The sequence below is a fragment of the Suricata suricatta genome, chromosome 13 (genome assembly GCF_006229205.1).
Source record: "Suricata suricatta isolate VVHF042 chromosome 13, meerkat_22Aug2017_6uvM2_HiC, whole genome shotgun sequence".
Taxonomy (NCBI): domain Eukaryota; kingdom Metazoa; phylum Chordata; class Mammalia; order Carnivora; family Herpestidae; genus Suricata; species Suricata suricatta.
Genome location: NC_043712.1, coordinates 79,201,601 through 79,222,316, shown reverse-complemented (window position 1 = coordinate 79,222,316; position 20,716 = coordinate 79,201,601). Strand labels below are relative to the sequence as shown.

Here is a 20,716-nt window from a genome sequence, read left to right as displayed (position 1 = left end):
GGGAAACCGAGGGTGGTGGACAGCCTGTCTCAACTGCCCCTGCCTGGGGAGAGGCCACGCAGCGCCCACCACCCCCACGATGAGCTGCCAGTGGGCTTGTAGCCTCTCCCCCACCGCTTTGCCAGGAAATGCATTATTACTTAATATTCAGACCCCCTCCACGGGGCTCTGTGCCTTAGTAACAGGAGAATAAAACCCGTGTCATCAAATAAAGTATCTGAGGCTACGCCCTGAGGGTTCATTAGCAGCAAGACATTTTAATGGGATTATAGCTCTTTTTGTTCAGAAAGCAGGCAGTGTTCAAGCCCAGAAAGTTTATCTATTGATCTTAACCTTTTCCTTCACAAAGTAAATGAAAAGGAAGCAGATCATGGAATCTCAAATCTGCAGCTCTTCTTCGGCTATTTTATTGTTCCCTGCCTCCCTCAGATAAAACATCTAAGATTCATAAATCATTACTCTGAAAATCAAGCCATAAAAACACACCCGCCTTCCCAAGGGTTTAACAGCATTTTGCAAAGAGGCTGGATAGGGCGAGTGTGCTTAAAAATTACCGTAAAGTAGACGGCTGAATCCCAAGTATTACACATAACCTCCATCTGACAGACTTTGGGGTAGACAATAACCACAACAATTACTTCTTTCTTGGGTTTCCTGACAACAGTTTCCTCAAATTTATTTTTAAGTTATAACTCAAGGTCATGAAAGAAACTCTTAATGCGTGTCAGTAAACAGAAAAGCAAACCTCAAACAATCCAGCCTTAAAACTCAGCTTCCTTAATGTACCAGAAGGTGTGCTGTGGAAACATGAAGATTTGAGGACACAAAAATACAGAAAAACAGAATAATAATAGTGAGTATCTAAAAATCTTCAGATAAAATGTTTCCAACAGCACCGTTTCCTAGGAAATCAAGCCAGAGATGCCGAATGACCAATGGCATTCGAGAGGAGTCCTTTGGACTAGAACCAGCAGGCTGGAGAGCAGGGCTTTGGTGCTGGCCTCTCCGGGGGTAGGTACATGAGGGTGACCAGGAACGGGCTTGAAGGCCCGCACTGTGTGCCTGGTGACCTTCAGCGGTCGCTGTCCAGGCTGGGCCACACCGCTGGCCCCACTGTAGGCCTGAATCCCGCAGCGCCCTCTGTGCACTGGGTCAGAGCTGCAAGGTACCTCGATGCCCTTGTTTATGGGGGTCTGGAAAGATGAAGGGCTCGTAGTCACCTTCCAGGAAGTGAAGAGCATGTGCCAAGCCCTTTATACTGGTTCCTCCCAGTCCAGCCGCCAGACCTGTGGCCTCACGGTTCCTCACCATGTAAAGGGCGATGGGAACAAAGTTATGAACAAAATTATCCCAGAGACTGGGTCGGCACAGTGAATGGGTTTACCTTCACAAGAAAGTTGTGAAGAACACTTGAATAAGCTGCCCTAAGACACGTGAAAGTCAGGAGTAAATGTTAACTTTTCCAATTATTCAGCGGTCATTACTATAAACCTTAGTACGGGCCAAGTGTACATGGAAACACGTTTATGCACACTTCCTACAAACCGTGCACCTATTTTAAAGACAAATTGATCAGATACTTACCAGTGGGTAAGGACCTGCTATCTGTCTGGCCACATCTCTTTTCACCCCATCTGTCCATTTTGCAGTGTTTAAGAATTATTTTTAAAGCCACGGATCACCCATGCTGTCACAGAGCTCTGTGGTTTTAGGACTCCAGATGTAGTTTAGAGAAGGTCTGAGGCTTAGGGAAAGGGCAATTTGACAAGTCTAACTCCTGACTCTCTGCTCTAGTCCTTACCTGTGTTGCCTTTTTGAAGCGCTTGATCTACCAAAGCTCAAGGCATCCCTATGGATTAGTGAATCTAATTTCTAAAGCCAGGATGCACGATTAGCATATTCCTTAGTCCAGAGCTCTCCTTAAAGTTCCAGACTTCTATCTCCAAGCACCACCTTACCCCCTCCCGTTAGGCCTCCCAGACACCTGAAGGGCAATGCCTTCTTCACTCCCCGCCCCCACTCCCAACTGAGTCATCCTTTACGTTACAGCCCTGATTTATTTCAGTGCCTGAGAACCCCATCCCTCCAGCCTCACAAAACCACCCCTGGGAATCAGCCATGATGCCTGCTACGTCTTCACCCCCAACACCTGGTGCGGCCCCAAGCCCTGATGACGTCACCTGCTAAACACCTCTCCAATCTGACCTCTTCCTCTGGCAGATTCCCAATCACCTTGACCTTCCCCCTTGGAGTTCTGGAATGTGCTCCAATGGGAATCACCTTCCATTCTGCAAAATGTTTACACATGTGCTCTCCTTCGTGGCCTCTTTCCTACCTACTGTCATAGAAAAGCACAAATCTGATCGTGTCTTTTCTTTACCTGAAACGTTAAAATGGCTTCTTACTGTCCTCAGAATAAAGAGCAGCCTGGAGCTCTGCCTGACCTGGCCCTGGCGATGTGCCAGCCAGCTGACCCCCACGGTCGCCCCTGCACACCCTCTCCCTTCCCTGCGCCCAGAAACTACTTCCTCTCACCCCCTCAGCTACTTCCTCACACAGAGCAGCCCTTCTTGAGTGACCCTGACCGGACCGGGCTCCTTGTCACACGCGAGCACCCTCCCCTTTCCCTCAGAGCACTGGTCAGTTGTGACAACAGCAGTGGCATGTGTGTGCTTGGTGTGAGTGCCAGGTTCAGGTGCTTGTTTCTCAAGCGCCCTGGGCAGAGGCCGGTGTGGGCTCCGCTGGGGTCCTGCCCAGGCTCGGTGCAGTGTCCCCACACAGCCCCGGGGACCCGGGGGCGTTCTCAGAAAGGACTGAGTGCTCTGATCACAGCGGTTGAGGCCTGTGTCCCTCAGGATCACCCTCATGCCGTCCAAGTGATGGTCTCCAGGGCCTCGGAGTATCTGTAGGAACGTCCTGTGTCCCCAGTGTAACCTCAGGGCTTAAAAGGAGGGGGGAGGCAGGTAGTCTTTTAATGCGATTTTTTAAAGATACTGACAGCAGGCTGGCATCCCTTTGCATCTGATTAATGGAAATTAAAGTGATAGTAAAGATTTTTTTTTAAAGTAATAATAAAGATTTCAACGGCTACAGCTTCGGTCTAAACTGAGAAAATGTCCAGAAATGGAGAAGGCAGGAATGCTCTTTCCCACAGCCTCCGCCACTATGAATAAACAGAAAGATGAGAGTTAAAAGGCATCATGAGGGGAGCCTGGGTGGCTCAGTCGGTTAAGCAGCCGACTTTGGCCCAGGTCATGATCTCACGGTCATGAGTTTGAGCCCCATGTCAGGCTCTGTGCTGACAGCTCGGAGCCTGGAGCCTGCTTCAGAGTCTGTGTTTCCTTCTCTCTCTGCCCCTACCCTGTTCACGCTCTGTGCCTCTCTCTCTCTCAAAAACAAATAAACATTAAAAAAATTTTTTTAAATAAAAGGCAGTAAGAGATAGTCATTATATGTGCATAGATACTGGACCCTGGCTACCGACAGGCAGTGTGATCTTAGGTAAGCCTCTTAACCTCTCTGTGCCTCAGTAACTTCATCTGTAAAATGATAATAGCATACTTTCTAGTGTTGTTGCGAGGACTGAATGAGGTAGTATCTGTTAAGTGCTTTGGACAGTATCTGATGTTACTTATAGTGAGCAATACATACACGGTTGCCATTTTGTTATTGTTAGGTGTTTTTTAAAGCTACTTCACAGTATCCTAGCTAAAATTGCTACATTTTGGTTAGAATGGGTCTCAGCTAATGCTACAACTAGATGTTAAAAACTGAAATATGCATTGCCTTGTTTTGTTGTACATGAAAGTATTTTTAATGAAAAATATTCTGAATGCATAACCTCGTTGGTTCAGATAAAACAAACAAAATGCCTGTTAGTAGATGGTTGTTGGCTTCTTAACAGAGTGTGACAAAAACATTCCTCAAATATGCATGAGTAGCCTGTTCTATATCTAGTGAATTCACAAGCATACGCCTCATTTACCTTCGATATAGAAAGTAACAAAATCACAGTCAGTGAACTGAGCTAGACAAGGAAATTAATCAGAAAAAAAGTCAAATAAAACAAATTTCTACATTAAAGCGGAGCATGTATACTGACATCTATTCTTGAGTTGTGCTGAGTTGATGTTAAAATTACATCAAACAGTAGGTACTTTATTATTAAAACAGTCGATTAAAATGTTCCCAGCTGGACACACACCTATCCCTGTGGCCAAGGAATTCCATTCTTAAATATATATGCAAGAAATATGAGTGAAGACAGAAAGACATATATAGGAATGTTCACAGTGGCTTAGTTCATGATAGCAAAAAACTGTAAGTAACCTAGATGTCTATCAATAGAATGGATACACAAATTGTTACACAGCAATGAGAAAAACACACTACCTATGCATATAATAACATGGATATATCTCACAGACACTATGCCACGTAAAAGAATCTGAATTTTAAAAGTACGTATATATTTCTTTTATGAAGCTCAAGAATCATCAAACCTGATAAACGATGATAGAAGCCCTAACAGTGGCTCCCCCTGGACAGGTAGAGACTGGGAAGGAGTAACATGAAATCTAAGGGGTGCTGTCTCTGTTCTATTTCCTGATCTGGGTGGTGCTTCATACATATGTGAACTTCATCAAGCCGTATGCTCAGAGTGTGGGTATTTTATGCTTTTTATTGCATGTGTTTCACTTGTATTGTTAAAGAAAAATCTTCCCAACTAATACTTTAAATCATGACTAATTGTACTTAAAAATTTTTTTTAATGTTTATTTTTGTGAGAGTGAGACAGAATGTGAGTAGGGGAGGGTCAGAGAGAGAGGAAGACACAGAATCTGAAGCAGGCTCAAAGCTCTGAGCTGTCAGCACAGACCCTGATGTGGGGCTCAAACTCAAGGATCGTGGGATCATGACCTGAGCTGAAGCCAGACACCTAAGGCGCCCCCGATTGTACTTGGATTTAACAAAATTGGCTGTCCCTTCGTACTTTGAGTGTTGCTGGAGAACTGGCAGTGTTCTCCCACATATACACTAAACCAAGAGACTGAACTGTACCCCATCCCCCCTCCCATCAAATTCAAAGGTTGAAACCCTAATCCTCAATATAACTATATTTAGAGGCAGGGTCTTTAAAGAAACAATTAAGGCTAAATGAAGTGGGGCTCTAATCCAGCACGACTGATGTTCTTGTAAGAATAGGAAGAGACCTCAAAATGTGCCTGGACAAGAAAAGACCATGTGAGAACACAGCCAGAAGATGGATGTCTGCAAGTCTGGGAGAGGGGTCTCAGAAGAAAAACCAAACCTTCTGACACCTTAGTTGTGGACGTCCAGCCTCCAGAACTGTGAGAGAATAAATCTCTGCTGGTTAAGCCACTCTGTGTGTGGTATTTAGTTAAGGCAGCCCTAGCTGACAAATACACTCAGCAGAGGCTTCGAGAGAAACTCCAGGAGCCTGGCATTGGCCCTCCGGTGTCAGGGTCTGACTCTTGCTGTGAGCAATCTAAAGCTAGTCAGAGCTAGCAGGGCAAAGATAGAAGGGATTGTGTTTAGAGCAAAAGGCACTTCTGCAAGTAGAACAGGGTGTGTGTTTCCTGTGGTCACAACCTGGGCTCCGCAGAAGCAGCCCGCCCGAGCTGGAGGACGTGAAGTTTAAAACTACGCGTGTAACATGACTGCACACTTCCCAGAATGGCTAGAGCCCCAAACCAATGGTAGGATACTGGAGCTGACAAGCATGAGGACCAGCCGGGAGAAGACACTGGTAAGACTGCTGCGGAAAATGGACAATATCTCCAAAACCCAAAGACGCACCTATCCTGACTCAGCAACGAGACGCCTACAGAAATGAGTGCATGTGTGCAAAGTAAGTGCACACGCATGTTGCCAGAGAAACCACCCAACAGCTCTTCAAGGGAAGAATGGATGTGTCCACTTTGTATATTCACATGATTTGTTACCCATGAGCAACAAAAACGAATGAAACACAGATGCATACAGCAACATGGCTAAATCTCTACCATTGAGCACAGAGGTCAGATACAAAAGTTACATACTGTATGATTTCATCATGTGAAGTTAAAAAGAAGCAAAGTTGCTTTATGGTGCTGGAGGGCAGAAGAGTGGCTACCTTGAGGTGCTGGTTGATACTGACCAGGGAGGGGTGTGAGGGAGGCCAGGGGTGGGGGCCGAAGGCAGGAGGGGCAGGAAGTGTTCTGCGTCTTGATCTAGTTACATGGCTTTTCAAATATGTGAAAACCAAACATCTTACGCTTGAGATTTCTGTTCTTCACTTCTGTTCAGGTAATACTGCAACTTTAAAAAATTAAAAATTAGGTAGGAGTTTGGCATTTTAATTATTACACAGGCATATTTAATTATCATGTGATTAATAGACTGGATTCAACTTTTCACCACTTAAGAGTACTTGGGAGACCTCCAGGTGCCTGGGTGGCTCAGTCAGTTAAGCGTCTGGCTTTGGCTCAGGTCGTGATCTCATGGTTCATGGGTTCGAGCCCCGTGTCGGGCTCTGTGCTGACAGCTCAGAGCCTAGAGCCTGCTTCACATTCTGTGTCTCCCTCTCTCTCTGCCCCTCCCCTGCTCACACACTCTCTCTCTGTCTCTCAAAAATAAATAAAAAAACATTAAAAAATAAACTAAAAAAAAAAGAGTAATTGGGAAACCTAAGGGACCTGCCCGAGACTTTCTTCCACGAAGGAAGAAAAGACAAGTGTGTCAGGTGGAGAGGATGCGCTGGAGACGCGGCTGCTGTCTCCACACGGTACTGAGCCTCACCTGTCGGTAAATCTGCCACACACACAGCACAGTTGCTTTAACTCAAGATTCCCTGAACAACAAGATGGTGTTTCCGGAGACTGCCAAAGTCATAGACTACTAAATTGCCAGGATTAGCTCTGACGTGGTAACATGGAAACCACGGTTCGTGCTGGTATCAGCAGCTTACTGATCTGTGTCGAGGTCACTATCCAAAAAATGTTGTGGAAGACAGCCATCCCCAAACTGAGCCCAAAGACATCAACAAAAACCACGGGCTACCATTATCCTGCTAATGGTTATAATAGACTGTAACTACTGCTTTTAGCTAATATACCACTTTGCTAGACAATACTCAGATTGGCTAATTCCTAACGATTAGCCTATTTCCAAGAAGTTGCAGTTATGTAAATGTTTAAGTGTGCGTGTGTGCCCTCACTTCATTCAAAGATCCCGCTTTAGCTTTTGTTTTGAGCGGCTTCTGGTTAAAGGTGGCAGCTTGACCACATATGTTTTTATTCTTTTCCTCTCGGGACCCCACTTAACTAAGTACAAACGCACAGATGAGGTGTAAATCCACAAAGAGAATGAAAGCGAGACGATCCATTAACAAGAGATTTCAACGTATTTCTTTGGTATTGACTGGACTGTAGTATCCTAGCAAAACATGGAGGTGGAGAAGACTCTGGAAACAGGAGAGTCACTGGAACAGACAGATCCCAGACCTCTGCTCCATGCCACACACATGTGACCAGAAGCTGCCTGCTGGCATTTGGAGATTCCCTCTTCTCAGCATCTGCTCCAGGAAGCCCAACCTAAGACCTCCACAAACCCTACCGACTAATGCAGACCGTTGGCCAGCTTCCGTGTCACAGCCTGCATGTGGATGGACAATCAGTGATGACCAGACGTTTGCTGGAAACCTCCCGCATAGGAGGGAGCCGTCCATTTGTATACAAGTCCACTGTAATTGCCCAAACGGAAGAAAGAAAGTAGGGGGGTGGGGTGGATAAGACAGGGAGGAATCACACTTAGAAAGAAGAGAAGGTAAGATTCACTGTGCAGGTAACGTAATGAACCAAACTGTAATCCATCCTCTGCCTTTATGAGCAGAGTCTCTTGACTTCAAGGGGAGCCTCATTCTACTCAAGAAACTGCAGACAGATGGGCAATTCCCCACCGCCTTGCTGCTCCCAACCCCCTCTGCCTCCACCAAGGGTCATTTTGAAAAAGGTCTTGGTACCGCCAATAAGTAGTGTGTAGCATCTCACCTGCAACAGCTCCCACGTAGTAGGGAATGGAGTCCTGAGCCCCTCAGCCTATATTCTTCCCCAAACAGGCTTCAAATACCTCACACGACTTCTGGCAAGGTGCAGTTCTAACACCAGCTTACGTTCTGTCTTTCAGGCTACACAGCATCTACCAGAGCAGTAACCATCGGCACCAAGCCGAAAGCACACATTATGATTTATTTCACACCAGCTATGGATGTTTTTCCCAGGTTACAGGAAATTGACATATTTGGGCACACTAAATAGTGCTTATTTGAAAGCTGACCCAACTACTCCTTTCCTTAATGAATTTTACTAAAGGGCACATTCTATTAATAATTTTGGTTCCAGTTATCTAGCCTGTTCCTTTCTTCCTATGCCTTTAACACACACAAACATACAGAGCTTCTTCATGATAGGACATAGAGCAACAACTCATCACAGAGTATCTGGAAAACTAGCACACGCATACATGCTGTTCTAATTCCACCAACCAGTTTCTGTCCACATTATTTTGAGAGGAAAAATTTTAATGTATACATTTCCTAATCATTCTACTCTCAGCCCTATACTTATCAAGAAATAAAATGGGGGGCACCTGGGTGGTTCAGTTGGTTGAGCATCTGACTTCAGTTCAGGTCATGATCTCACGGTTCATGGGTTCGAGCCCCACATCAGGCTCTGTGCTGACAGTTCAGAGCCTGGAGCCTGCTTCAGATTCTGTGTCTCCCTCTCTCTCTGCCCCTCCCCCACTCGCACTCTCTCTCTTCCTCAAAAAATAAATAAATATTAAAAAAAATAAAATAGGAGCTGTGTTCAAGGCTTTGCTGTTCAGAGCTGTGCATGATTCCTTGACGCATGTCGGGGAAATACAGATGAAAAGATCAAGTACATTCTACCACGTCCTCTTTGTTTATAGCCAAATGCACAGAGTTCTGTCCCGTCCCTCCCCCAGTTAAATTTTTGAGAAAATGCAGCAAAGGACAGGGCTCCTGGCAGCCGAGGCACAGAAGCCTTCAGCCTCCAGAGCTCCAGGGGTGATAGAAAGCCCCAGGGACTAAAGCTAAATGTTTGGCCATTCCAGTTATTCTCCAGTAAGCCTTTTTGATGCTGAAAAGCTGATTTTGTATTGACTGATTGTTTTTCCCTTCTTTCTCCCCTGACATTCTTTTCCTTTTATGGTTAATAGTGGGGGTGAAGGGGGGGGACTTCAAGGCATGAAGTTCAGAGCCCTTAAATTTAATTACAAAAGTTGACTAATTCCCCAAAGTTTGCTAGAGAATAGGTGGGATTTCTCTAAAAAGATGGGAAAATAAGATACACAGGAAAGGAACAGATTTTCTCATCCCCACAGATTCAACAAACATGTACTCCGAACACACTCTATATGTGTACGTATGTGCATGCTGTCCATATGCTATTATCCTTCCCAGTGCTAAAGGAGGCGAAAAAAAATGTAGGTGGGCAGATGTACATTCTGGAAGGACAGGAGAGAGATGGAATAAGGTGGGCATGAACTGCTGTAGTCCAAAGGGAAATGTGGCTGCTTGCTGACCAGCGGAACAACGTGTTGTGAGCACTTATGTCAGGAGTCAGAGCGCTGAGTTCCATGGGGTAAATCTGGCCCGCTGCCTGCTTTTGTACTGCCTGGGAGATGGGAGAGGCGTTTACATTTTTAGAAGGTTGAAAAAAAAATGAAGAAAGGAATCAAAATTTTGTGAAATGTGAAAGTGATACAAAATTCAAATTTCAGCAAACATGAATAAAGTTTTATTGGAACACAGCCATGCTCGTTGGTTTACATATTGCCTATAGCTGCTTTTGCACTACAACTGTGACAAAGACCCATATGGCCCGCAGGACCTATTTACTGTCTGGCCCTACACTGAAAATGTTTGCCAACCCCTTGGTTAGAGGAGGGAGACCTCACTTCTGCCCAAGGTTATTAAAAAGGAAGTGACATCTGACCCTCCTAGCTGCTCTGTGGAGGAAGGGACAGGAATGGCAGGTTTCATTGTCCTCCCTTGTACAGCTGGGGAAACTGAGGCTTGGCCCAATCTAGAGACTTGTTCAATTTTGGCAGCTGGTCAATGGCAGCACCATATGAAAATGTCTGAGCCTTTCCATCCTATGGTGCTAAGACTGGAGAGACCACACACACACACACACACCCATCCGTGTGGGACAAAGGCGTCATAAAGAAGAAAGGCCGGCTGGGTGAGTGGTGGTGAGGGGCTACCTCCGGGTCCCAGGACAAAGGAGATGGGCACCAGGAGCCGTCTGACCCCAGTCGTCAGCAAACTAAATTCCAGGGGACAAGCCCGCTGCCTGTTTCTGCCCGGCCTAGGAGTTGGGAATGGTTTTACATTTTTAGATGGTTGGGGGGGGGGGGGAAATCAAGAAAGGAATCAAACTTTTGTGACATGTTAAAGAGTTATAAAATTCAAATTTAAATCTCTATGAATAAAGTTTTATTGAAACACAGCCACGTTCATTGGTTTACACATTGTTGTAGTGCAAAAGCAACCCCAGACGGTGTCTGTCCCTGGACCTGAGATGAGTGCCCTTGTCTGGTCTTGTAGTCACGGAGAGAGCCTCTGGGAGCCTCAGAGCCCTGTCTGCTGCATGAATCCCTTCCTGATGAGGTTTTAAAGAGTAAATGAGATCATGAGGAGAAGCAAATGCATTAACTGTGTATACTACTCAGCACAACGCCTTTGCATTTGTGATGTTACCTTGTTTCATTCACTGAGCTCTGAGCATTTAAAACAGGGATTGAAAGGGGCGCCTGGGTGGCTCAGTCTGTTAATTGTCTGACTTCAGCTCAGGTCATGATCTCATGGTTCCTGAGTTCAAGCCCTGTATCGGGCTCTGTGCTGACAGCTCAGAGGCTGGAGCCTGATTCAGATTCTCATTCTCTCTCTCTCTCTCACACACACACACACACACACACACACACACACATTAAAAAAACAGTGCTGATATGTACTTATATTAGATAACTAGAGAGCCATAGAGAATGTATTCATACCTGAACCTAAAAGATCAGGTTAGACATTCATACTCCCTACTTCTGTGGAAGAAATTCAAGCTCCTTTAGGACAAAATTCCCCTGGGTTATTAGCTCAAAGGGAAAAAAAAATTCTTGTACTTTCAAGTTATTTGGAAAGAGAATTGGGTGTAAAAACTATTTTCACATCAGGGAAGAAATATATTAGGTTGGAATTGAAAATTAAGTAATTGAACTCCCGGGGCTTGGGGGCTGCAGCTTGGGAAAGAGGCAGGAAGGCTGAAGGGGAGGAAGGAATTGTAAGGGGAGATTAGGCAGGCCAGTGAGTAATCAGTCCAACCGTGAGGTCAGGGCCCAGCGCCTAGGCGTGGTTTGCACAGCCCAGGAAAGCCACGAGATTTAAGAACTGATCCATTCATCTGGTTCCGTTCTCCACTTTCCACACTAATAATTTCTACTTTTGGAAATAAAACATTTACTGAAAAATAAAGTTTCCTCTTTGGACTACTGTGATACCGTTGTTCATGCATGCCACCCAATATCAGATATGCTAATGATCTGAAACAAACCCTCAATCTTCTGACATGAAATCATTTCACACCATAAGAAAAAACAAGCACTCGTTTTGATGGATGTAATACAACTGAATAGTGTTTTCTGAACTGCATGTCAGAACCCATTAGTGCTAAAATCATTTTATTGGGTTGCCAACCATATGGAATAACACAGAACAAAACAAAAAATACCAGTGTATTATACATAATAAAGGACAAGTATTGTTGAGTGAAACGTCTGTGTTTCAGTGATGTGTGTGTGTGTGTGTGTGTGTGTGTACACGTGTGTTTACATTCAGTCATCTAATATCGCCAGGCTATGGTGTAAATTACATTCTCGCTAGGGATCACAGTCCAAAACATTTTAAAGTCACCGAAGCAGAGTGTGACCACTTCAGGAAAGTCCGGTATAAGAATCCCAATTCATTGAACAGCCAGGTTGAGGGCTAATTATTCCTGATGAGTGGGATTGTTTTCAATGCCAAACTCTTCCTTTGCATTTAAAACATCCTACAATTGACAGGAGAAAAAAAATGTACGCAGAACTTGTCAAGTATACCCAGTCTTTAAAATAAGGTGTTCCTGATAATGAATACAGAATTGATCTCAAGGTACAGGACATATTAGAAATCAGAAACGTGAATGATTATGTTATTCAGAATGATAACTAACCAACTCTGTTATGAAATAAACAAGGACTGTATTTTTCACACGAGTTGATTCACCAGGGAGCAGAGGAGGAGGGGGGCTGAAGAGGAAACTTAGTGGACAGAAATGGTATTACCACCACCCAAAAATCAGAATTTGGAAAAAGATTTACTTTGATTACATAGAAAGCTCCCATGTTATGAGGCATTCTCTCAGTTACTCTCTTCTGAACACCCCAAAGCAAAGAGCCCATTATCTCCAAGATAACAAGAGCTGAAATCAAACAATTCATTAACGCTAGATGTGATGGCAGCTGATTTTAAAGGGAGAAACCATGTCAAAAACATTTTTCCAGGTAAGCCTGAAGATTTCATGAAAAGGAGGCGCAGGCAGGTTACTTGAGAACTATCTGGGGAAGAGAGCCTGAAATGATTGCTGTCGATCTTACATAGAGATGTGTACGGAGTCACATGATTGAAAAGGGATGGATGAAAATGAATGAATACAGGCACAGGTGCATGAAGGAGGTCACGGATTAAATACTAATTTAAGCAAATATTCCTTCACAGCTGCCTTCTCCAAATACTTCAGAGGTGCTGGGTTGTGAGATGGTGAATATACACCTACAGGAACAACGGTTCTTATGAAAATGGGATCAAGTTTGTAGTGGGGGGCATCACACAAGCATTTAAGAAGTACTATATTCTGGGGCACCTGGGTGGCTTTGTCCGTTGAGCATCCGACTTTGGCTCAGGTCATGATCTCATGGTTCCTGAGTTTGAGCCCCATAGGGCTCTGTGCTGACAGCTTGGAGCCTGCAGTTTGCTTCGGATTTTGTGTCTCTCTCTCTCTGCCCCTACCCTGCTCACACTCTGTCTCTGTCTCTCTCTCTCTCTCTCTCTCTCTCTTTCAAGATAAATAAACATTAAAAAAAAAAACTACTATTTCAAACAAGGTAGACAGAAATTAACACGCCAAACCTTGCCTAATGATGAAAAGGACTCTGAAGTCAAAGGACCATGTGAAACAGTGGAATAAATGATTTCATACAGTGTGAGAGTGGAAGGAGGTCATGGTTTCTAAATTACTAATTTTGTACAGTATGATTTTAACTATATGCAAGTAAATTAATATATTGAATACAAGTAGGCATTTCACCCTTTATCTGTATGCCTAAAATGTGCCTTTCTCAAGTTGATGTAAAGCCTTTTTAAAAACCATCTCATGGGAAAATTGGGGACCACCTTACCATCCAGGGGCATATATGGGTACGTTATTCAGGGGCAAATATGGTAATCTGCATCCCACATAATCGAGGCTCCTCACGGTCCACACATGAGTGAACTAGGCTGCAGGTAGTTATCACAATACATTAAAATCCCTAAATCAAAATCCCAGTAAGTGCTATCAGACTGATTCTTACCTGTTACAAAGCTCTTCACGCTCTCTCTGTCCACGTCCTGCCTCACATCTCTTCAGCCTTGGCTCTGATGGACACTTCCCACAGACACTGACAAATCCCTACCCCCGGCCCACTCTGCCTTCTGCTTACCTGCCCCGGGGCTTTCGCCGGGGTCTCCCGAGCTTGCTCAGGCCAGCACTGGCACCCCACAAGTGCTGGGGGGAGCATGACGAGTATCAAATGGGGTGCGAACATCCCAGTTTCTCCACCACTTGCTGGATGACCATAAAGTCCACTCCCCGCCATCCCAGCAGAAACGAGCCCCCACTGCCCGCAGTGGTAATCTGCTCATCAGCCCACCTCTTACTGGCTTTCCTTCCGTCCCTGTCTCATTTTCTCCACTCTCTCACTCATGCTTCCTGGGCTCACCTCCCCCCAAAGCCCCCTGCACCCAAGCCCGTCTCAGGCCTTGCATGCATAGGGCTACTTCAGCCTCATACGGCGATTCTGTGTCCTCTAAACCAGCTGTCTGCAAGAGTCCAGGTCGAAGAGCTTTGCCCTTATTCTTTCCACCCAGATTACTCGCATCTTTGGAAACGCCTCATCCATTCCTTTCCCTAAGCACTTGATGCCCCCTCTCTTATGCACAGAGTGTTTCTGGGGGCCGGAGGGTACGCCCCGATGGACAAAACACGGTTCCAGCCTCCAGGACTTGAGAACCAGATGTGAAATAGGAAGGAAGAAAAGCCGCCCTAAAACTGAAGAGGATTCGGACTGTGGAAGAGCCACGAGGCAGTTTCAGGAGAGGGACAACCTGGAGCTGACTAGATGCTTAGCTCTCCCCAGACGGAGCCAGTTTTCCAGTTTTCCAGCTTAAATGTTTGCTCGAGGACACCCATCTTTTGATGAGCCCAGCTCGGACTCACCCACAGGGCAGCCCGATCATGGTACCTGCTAATACAGCCTTATGGGTATGACTGAATATTGAAAGGCAAAGCATCACGTTGTCCTTACAAGTCCCTTAAGGATCCCCGACTGACCGCTCCATCTATTAGGTATGCTATGACACGGTCTGGTGAAGCAAGGAAAGCCGGGAGGCCTCCTGCTGTTCCTTGGTCATACCAAGCGCATGTCCACCTCAGGTTTTCAGCTCTTGATATGATCTCTGCTTACAAGGCCCTTCCCCCTAATATCTGTAAGGCTCATTCCTTTAACCTCATTAAACTCTCTGCTCAGAGCCTTCCCTGAACACCTTAATAAAATAACAGCACCCCCTACATTGTCACGCTCTATTGTCTTTTCTACCTTATTCTTTATGGCACTTATCCCCCTGACATATTATATATTAGCTTATTTACTTTTTAATCTCCTCCCATGAAAAGTCAGCCATTGTAGCCACGTTTCCCTGAAACCCCAAAATCATCACTCACCCACAAAAGAAATGCTATAAACTTGTCCAGAATCACAACGACCCCATAACTCAAAAGCCTAAAGGATACACAATTATTTTGTGAAAAAAATATTTTTATAAAGCTTCAACATATGTAGCAGGTATGAATAAATAAAACTGCTTTAATTCTATCGTAAACTTGTGTGGGCTGTGGAATGTAACTCATTCAATGTCCATGGTATAAATCAGAAAAAAATCCCGATATTTTAGATCTTAGACACTATCTCTAGCTTACTAAAAAAATAAATTTATTCATGTATTCATGTGACAAATATTTATTGAGTGCTTATGAGGAGTATGGTATTGAGTGAGGTGCTATATTTGATTTTTCTTTTGAAAAATTGACTTCATGCTCTCTAGTAAAGCCATATCCTGCTGCTACAGATAGAGAAAGCCCATCTTTTTGAAAATGCTTGCGTTTTTTTCCCCATTCTTTTACTGTATGTCTTATTGATTTAAGGCAGCAATCCCTCAGAGAAAATAGTCCCAGGAAATACTTCAGGTGGAGTATTTTTTTTTAATCAGGTAATTTTAAAGGTAAACATTTTTCGCTCTTCATTGAGTTTTAGGTAAAGGAACCACTGTACTTAACAACATTAAATGCTCACGATTATAAAAATCACCTAAATAGTTGTTCAACTCTGCTTACGTGGGGCTAGTTGGCTCCACTATAAATTCACACTCCCCAAACACAAAGGTCCTCATAGTTGGGGGGGAATCTTTTACTCACCCCTAACTGACTCTTTGCTACATTTCCACACGGTATATTCCAAGCTGTCTTTCTGCCCATGGTCTCAAACTGCCCACCTCTGGCTTTATTTAGAAGATGGCAGCCAAATTATTCTCTTTTCACCTCAAAACTCCCATGTTTCTGTCTCAAGAGCCTTTCCTCTGCCTTCCTCCAGTATCCTTCCACCTTCCTGAAGATTCCATTCCATCAGTTTAGACTCGCTCTTACATTGTCAATCCCTCTTCTTTCCTGTGGATTCTTTTTCTCTGATGATAAGGCAGGTCCAAGCCTTCTTACGTTTAACACATTACTTTCTCTATAATATGTCATTTCTCTGATGCATCAAACTCTCCTTCCCCTTCTCCACCCAATTTATTTGAAAGTAAGTCTGTCTTCACTGCATTCCATATGCACCACACCCCCACTCTACCCCCCACTTCCACATGCCTCCAAGATAATCGAGCAAGGCCAAGAGTCAAATCCAATGGCTTTTGCTTTGTTGTGCCCTCGGCCCCATGGGGGACGCTGTATGAATGATGTAGGAACCGTGGTGCCTTCCTCACCTTTCCCAGCTTCCGTTGCACCTGCGCCTTCCGCCATTTTGCTCCAGCTGCCCTGGTTTAATATTGCTCCCATCCTCTTCTTTCTCTTTTCCCCTCCAACAGAGAGACATCCCCTGAGGATCCTACCCTTACTGTTGGCTTTGTTTTGCTCCATTTTCTTCCCTGGCCATTCCTGAGACATCAAAATCACTCCTAAGTCACAGGACTCACAAATCTTTTTGTAGCTCTGACTTCTCTCTGAAAAACCGACACTTGTATTCTAGTCCCTTCATTTGGACAAATCCGTCATGGCCAAAATGAAAGCTCTTTTTTCTCCTCTTCCTCATCCTCCTCTGAACCTCCTCTCTGACAACAGCCCCATCACTGTCTCCGCTGAGCCTCGTAATGACTTTTAACTTCCGTTCTCAGCATTTAGATTATTCCCACACCCGTCTGGAGTCCTTCTCTTCTCTTCTTCCCATTACCTCAATTCCTCTGACCCCTAATATGACAATAGACTCTACTAGTTTCCCTACAACCAGTCTTTTCTCACTGCATTTTGTCCAACACAATGCTACACGGTTGTCGCCCTAAAGCACAGTTCTGACCTTGTCAGCCCTCTTCCTCAGAGACCTCCCATGGCTCCCTGGTTCTTACAGAAATCCACACAAGCTGCTCCACAACCTTAAGAGCCTCTCTTTCTCACCTTCTCTCTCATTATGTCCCTTGGCATTCCCTGCACTTCAGCCAAAGCACACGATTCTTTGGGCAAACACACACCTTTCCATCGCCAAATCTTTGCTGCTCACACCTCCTCACGCATGCCCTTCCCTCTCTGCCACCCCAGACGCCGCCTGTATAAAGCTCAGCTCAAATGCTATCTCTTCCGTGTAACATTCACAAATTCTTCCCCTGGATGTCATTGTTACACCTTGTGAATACCCACAGCACTGGAGGAATACAGCATCTGGGTAATGGAGCCATTTTGCCCATTTTTTAAAAAAGTTTGTGTTTATTGATTTTGAGAGAGACAGAGACAGCGCAAGTAGCAGAGGGGCCGAGAGAGAAGGAGAGAAAAAAAATCCCAAGCAGGCTCCGTTGCTGCCAGTACAAAGCCTGACATGGGGCTCGAACTCACGAAACTGTGAGATCAGGACCTGAGCTGAAACCAAGAGTCAGACACTTAACTGACTGAGCCACCCAGGTGCCTCATTTTTGCCCCATTTTTATAGCAGTCAGTTTCGTGTATGGCCTGTCTCTCCTTCCAGGCCATGCATTTCCTCTGGGTAGGATCTAAACGTCCCTGCTTGTCACATCTCTGTCACATCTCTGGCACACTGCACATCCCCCAAACTCTATTCAAAGGTACAAACAGCCTGAGATAAAGTAGGCACTTAAGAAATATTTGTAAGTTAATGACTGCAACCCAAAGGGTTAACTTTGGCCTCCAGTCCTTGAAATTCTCTCTATGTTAGTAACAATTACTTTTTCCTGGTAGGACGCAAGTCCCATCTCCCCAGAGACCATAGTTCATTTCTTTTGGCCCCACAGGCCAATTTCCAAATGTCTTTTACTTCTAAGTTTTCTGAAAAGCTAACTTCTTTAAGAGACCCAATAATGGAAAAGAAAAGCATTAATGGCACTTTAAGTGAAGAAAATGCATCCATGCAAAACAAATGACCTGCTGGGGGCTGCAGCACAAGGTAAGGCTGTTTACCAGCCTGAATTATAGGCTTCAAGCTGTATCATTAACCTTACCAGTCCAGTCTTTGGAAAAGCCAGCCACTGTATTTTTTTTAAATTATCACATTTATATTAGAAAGGAAATCACTAATCCCTGAGTCATCAATTGTGTTGTAGCATAATTCTTCTTCTTCTAAACAATGTATTTACCTTGTCAATTTCTAATATTCTTAAACTTTCTTGTAAGACAGTTCCATCCCTGGATTTTACTTGCAAATATAAAGACAACTTAAAAAAAAAACCGCACAGAGCCTCTTCGAACGCCTTTTAAATTCCATAAGTACCTTTCTCAGAAAGACATTGGCAGAACCAGTAGGGAGTAAAGAACTAAGATTCAAAATTCAGTTTCATAAATCTATCCTTAAATCTTGGAGGCGATCCAACAACCTCACATTAAAATTTTAGAAGGCTTGACTGAAGGACACGGGGCAATTTAATGTCCACAGCTTCAAGAGCACCTGGTCTGTATATCATCGGTAATTAAGAGAAGATAAACAGGAAGAAAAAAACATATGTGCACAGCACTAGTTTTATTATTTTTTGATGTAACAATATCATGCAACCTTTGCCAAAACAAATTAAAAAAAAAAAAAGGAAAAAGAGAAAGACCGCTCTGATGCCAACGTGTTATCTATTTACTTGTATAGCTATGTCTGCTACAGGCTTTTCAAAGAGGACCAGGGCAGCCAGTTTGGATTCTGACAGCAATGCAGTAGAACGTAAGGCGTTGTGATTTAAATATGTTCTAAGCAGGCTAATCTAGTCACACAACATTTTAATAAAGAAGTCTCAGGATATGAAGTGTAGAGGTGCATTAATTCCTACAAATAACGCAGGAGATATACAGGCACTGGGGAGTCGAACTGCAGTGGACACACATAGGAATACGCTATCTGCCTATCTCTGCCCAAGCCCACACAAGCCTATCTTTATCACGCAGAGACAATTAAACAGCTATACACTCTGGATGCAATTCTGTGTCCTGGCCCGCGCTGGGTGACTTATTGCCAGCCAGACATTTTTCAAATTCTCTATTAGCAGGCTACGTTGGCTAGGAAGGCAGACCTCACCAACCCAGGACCCCGCTGTCATGGGTCTTGGGAGGTTTCAGTTCGTGAATGACATGTGGCACCACCTAGCCATTGTGAAAGCTGGGCGAGTGGATGGCACCAGCTGCAGAAATAAAGTATCCCTTTCCTTAGGAAAACGCCCTGCCCGGGTGATGCTGACCACGGGGGAGCAAACACATCTCAGTACCATCGTTTTCTTCTTTACAAACACCCCCCTGACCCCGTCTTTCTCCACACACCTCCGGAGTTCATTCTACAAGAACCCACATAAAGATCACCCCTCTTCAGTCTTAAGGTTTCCAGTGTCGAAATGTGAAAGAAGGTCTAGTTGACATTCAAAGTTGTGGGGACACAGAGATGAATGTGGCCATTAAAGACCCTTCTCCTTCAGGTCAGACAAGAGATAAACAATAGAAACTGCAGACTCAGGGCATCGGAGACCCTTAAAGAACAGGGGCCGAGGGAGAGAAGTGTCACCAGAGAGAAGCTCCCTTCCTAACCCCGGAAGGCTAGCAAGCCCAGACCGGGTACCATGATCCCATTTCCCTGCCGGCCATGCGCCCTAAGCCCACATGCACACTTCCACATCCTCCTGTCCAGGAACCAGAGAAAGGGGAAGTGAGAATCCCCGCACGCCGGCCATCCCCCCACAAGAGCAGGACACAGACTGTACTCAGAATTGCAGGGTCAAAATAACAAACACTGTCCCACAGTCAGCGGGTGACAGCAAGTCAGGGCACCAGCAGCTCTCTGGGTTTGGAGCGCAGTTGGGGGAGCGCGGATGCAAGCACACGAGTACACACACACACACACACACACTCACACGCATGGGATTTTACACATCCGCACCTACCCCGCCGCCTCTCTCCACACTCACGCCGCGTGCATCCTGCCCTCGTCGTGGCCATCACCACACTCTTTCTCCGGGAGAGTCGCGGCCGGGGGATGAGGGATCCTAGCGGGGATTCCTGGAAATGTCATTCTCCAGCACCTTCGGTCCGCCGCCCCCATCCCCTTGGCTGCACCTTTTACACACACACACACACACACACACACACACACACACACACACACTCCTGCCTTGACTGCCATCGGGCACGCCCGCTGCCCCCAAAGCCCGCATCTCAGCGCGCACCGGACACCAGGCGTCCCTGCCTTCAGCGCCCCCTTCCCCCGTCTCTTTGGCTCGATGGCTAAAGGCATGGCCCCTGGATGTCGCCGGCTGTCCCCGCTCATCCGCACTATTGTTCCGGGCAGCCCCTCTCGCGCCCGGGGGCACCCTTCGGCGAGGACCGGGGCTCCGTCGGGGGCAGCATCAGCGCCGGGCACCCCCCCAACTCACCCACCCCTCCCTGGCGGCGGTTTCTTGCCTGACAGCTGGGTCCGCGGGCCCGCGGGAGCAGGCGGCGCTAATGACAGCGCTGGTGCCAAGCCTGGGAATAAAGCTCTGCTCCAGCCGCTCCTACCTCCAGCGCCACCATCTTCTCCCGCCGCCGCCGCCGCCGCCGCCGCCGCT

At 45.5% G+C, this 20,716-nt stretch overlaps 1 protein-coding gene across 3 annotated transcripts in view; it reads right to left on the bottom strand.

Annotated features, from left to right (window-relative positions):
* Positions 1–20,716, bottom strand: part of APBA1 (amyloid beta precursor protein binding family A member 1) — a 202,089-nt gene extending 181,373 nt beyond the window's left edge. For 2 of the 3 annotated variants that reach the window (XM_029920339.1, XM_029920341.1), the window contains exon 1: positions 20,667–20,716. The gene's annotated coding sequence lies outside the window, so the exon portion shown is untranslated. Of the gene's footprint in view, positions 1–20,053; positions 20,108–20,666 lie in introns of those variants that run through there. The other variant, XM_029920340.1, reaches the window with a different exon arrangement.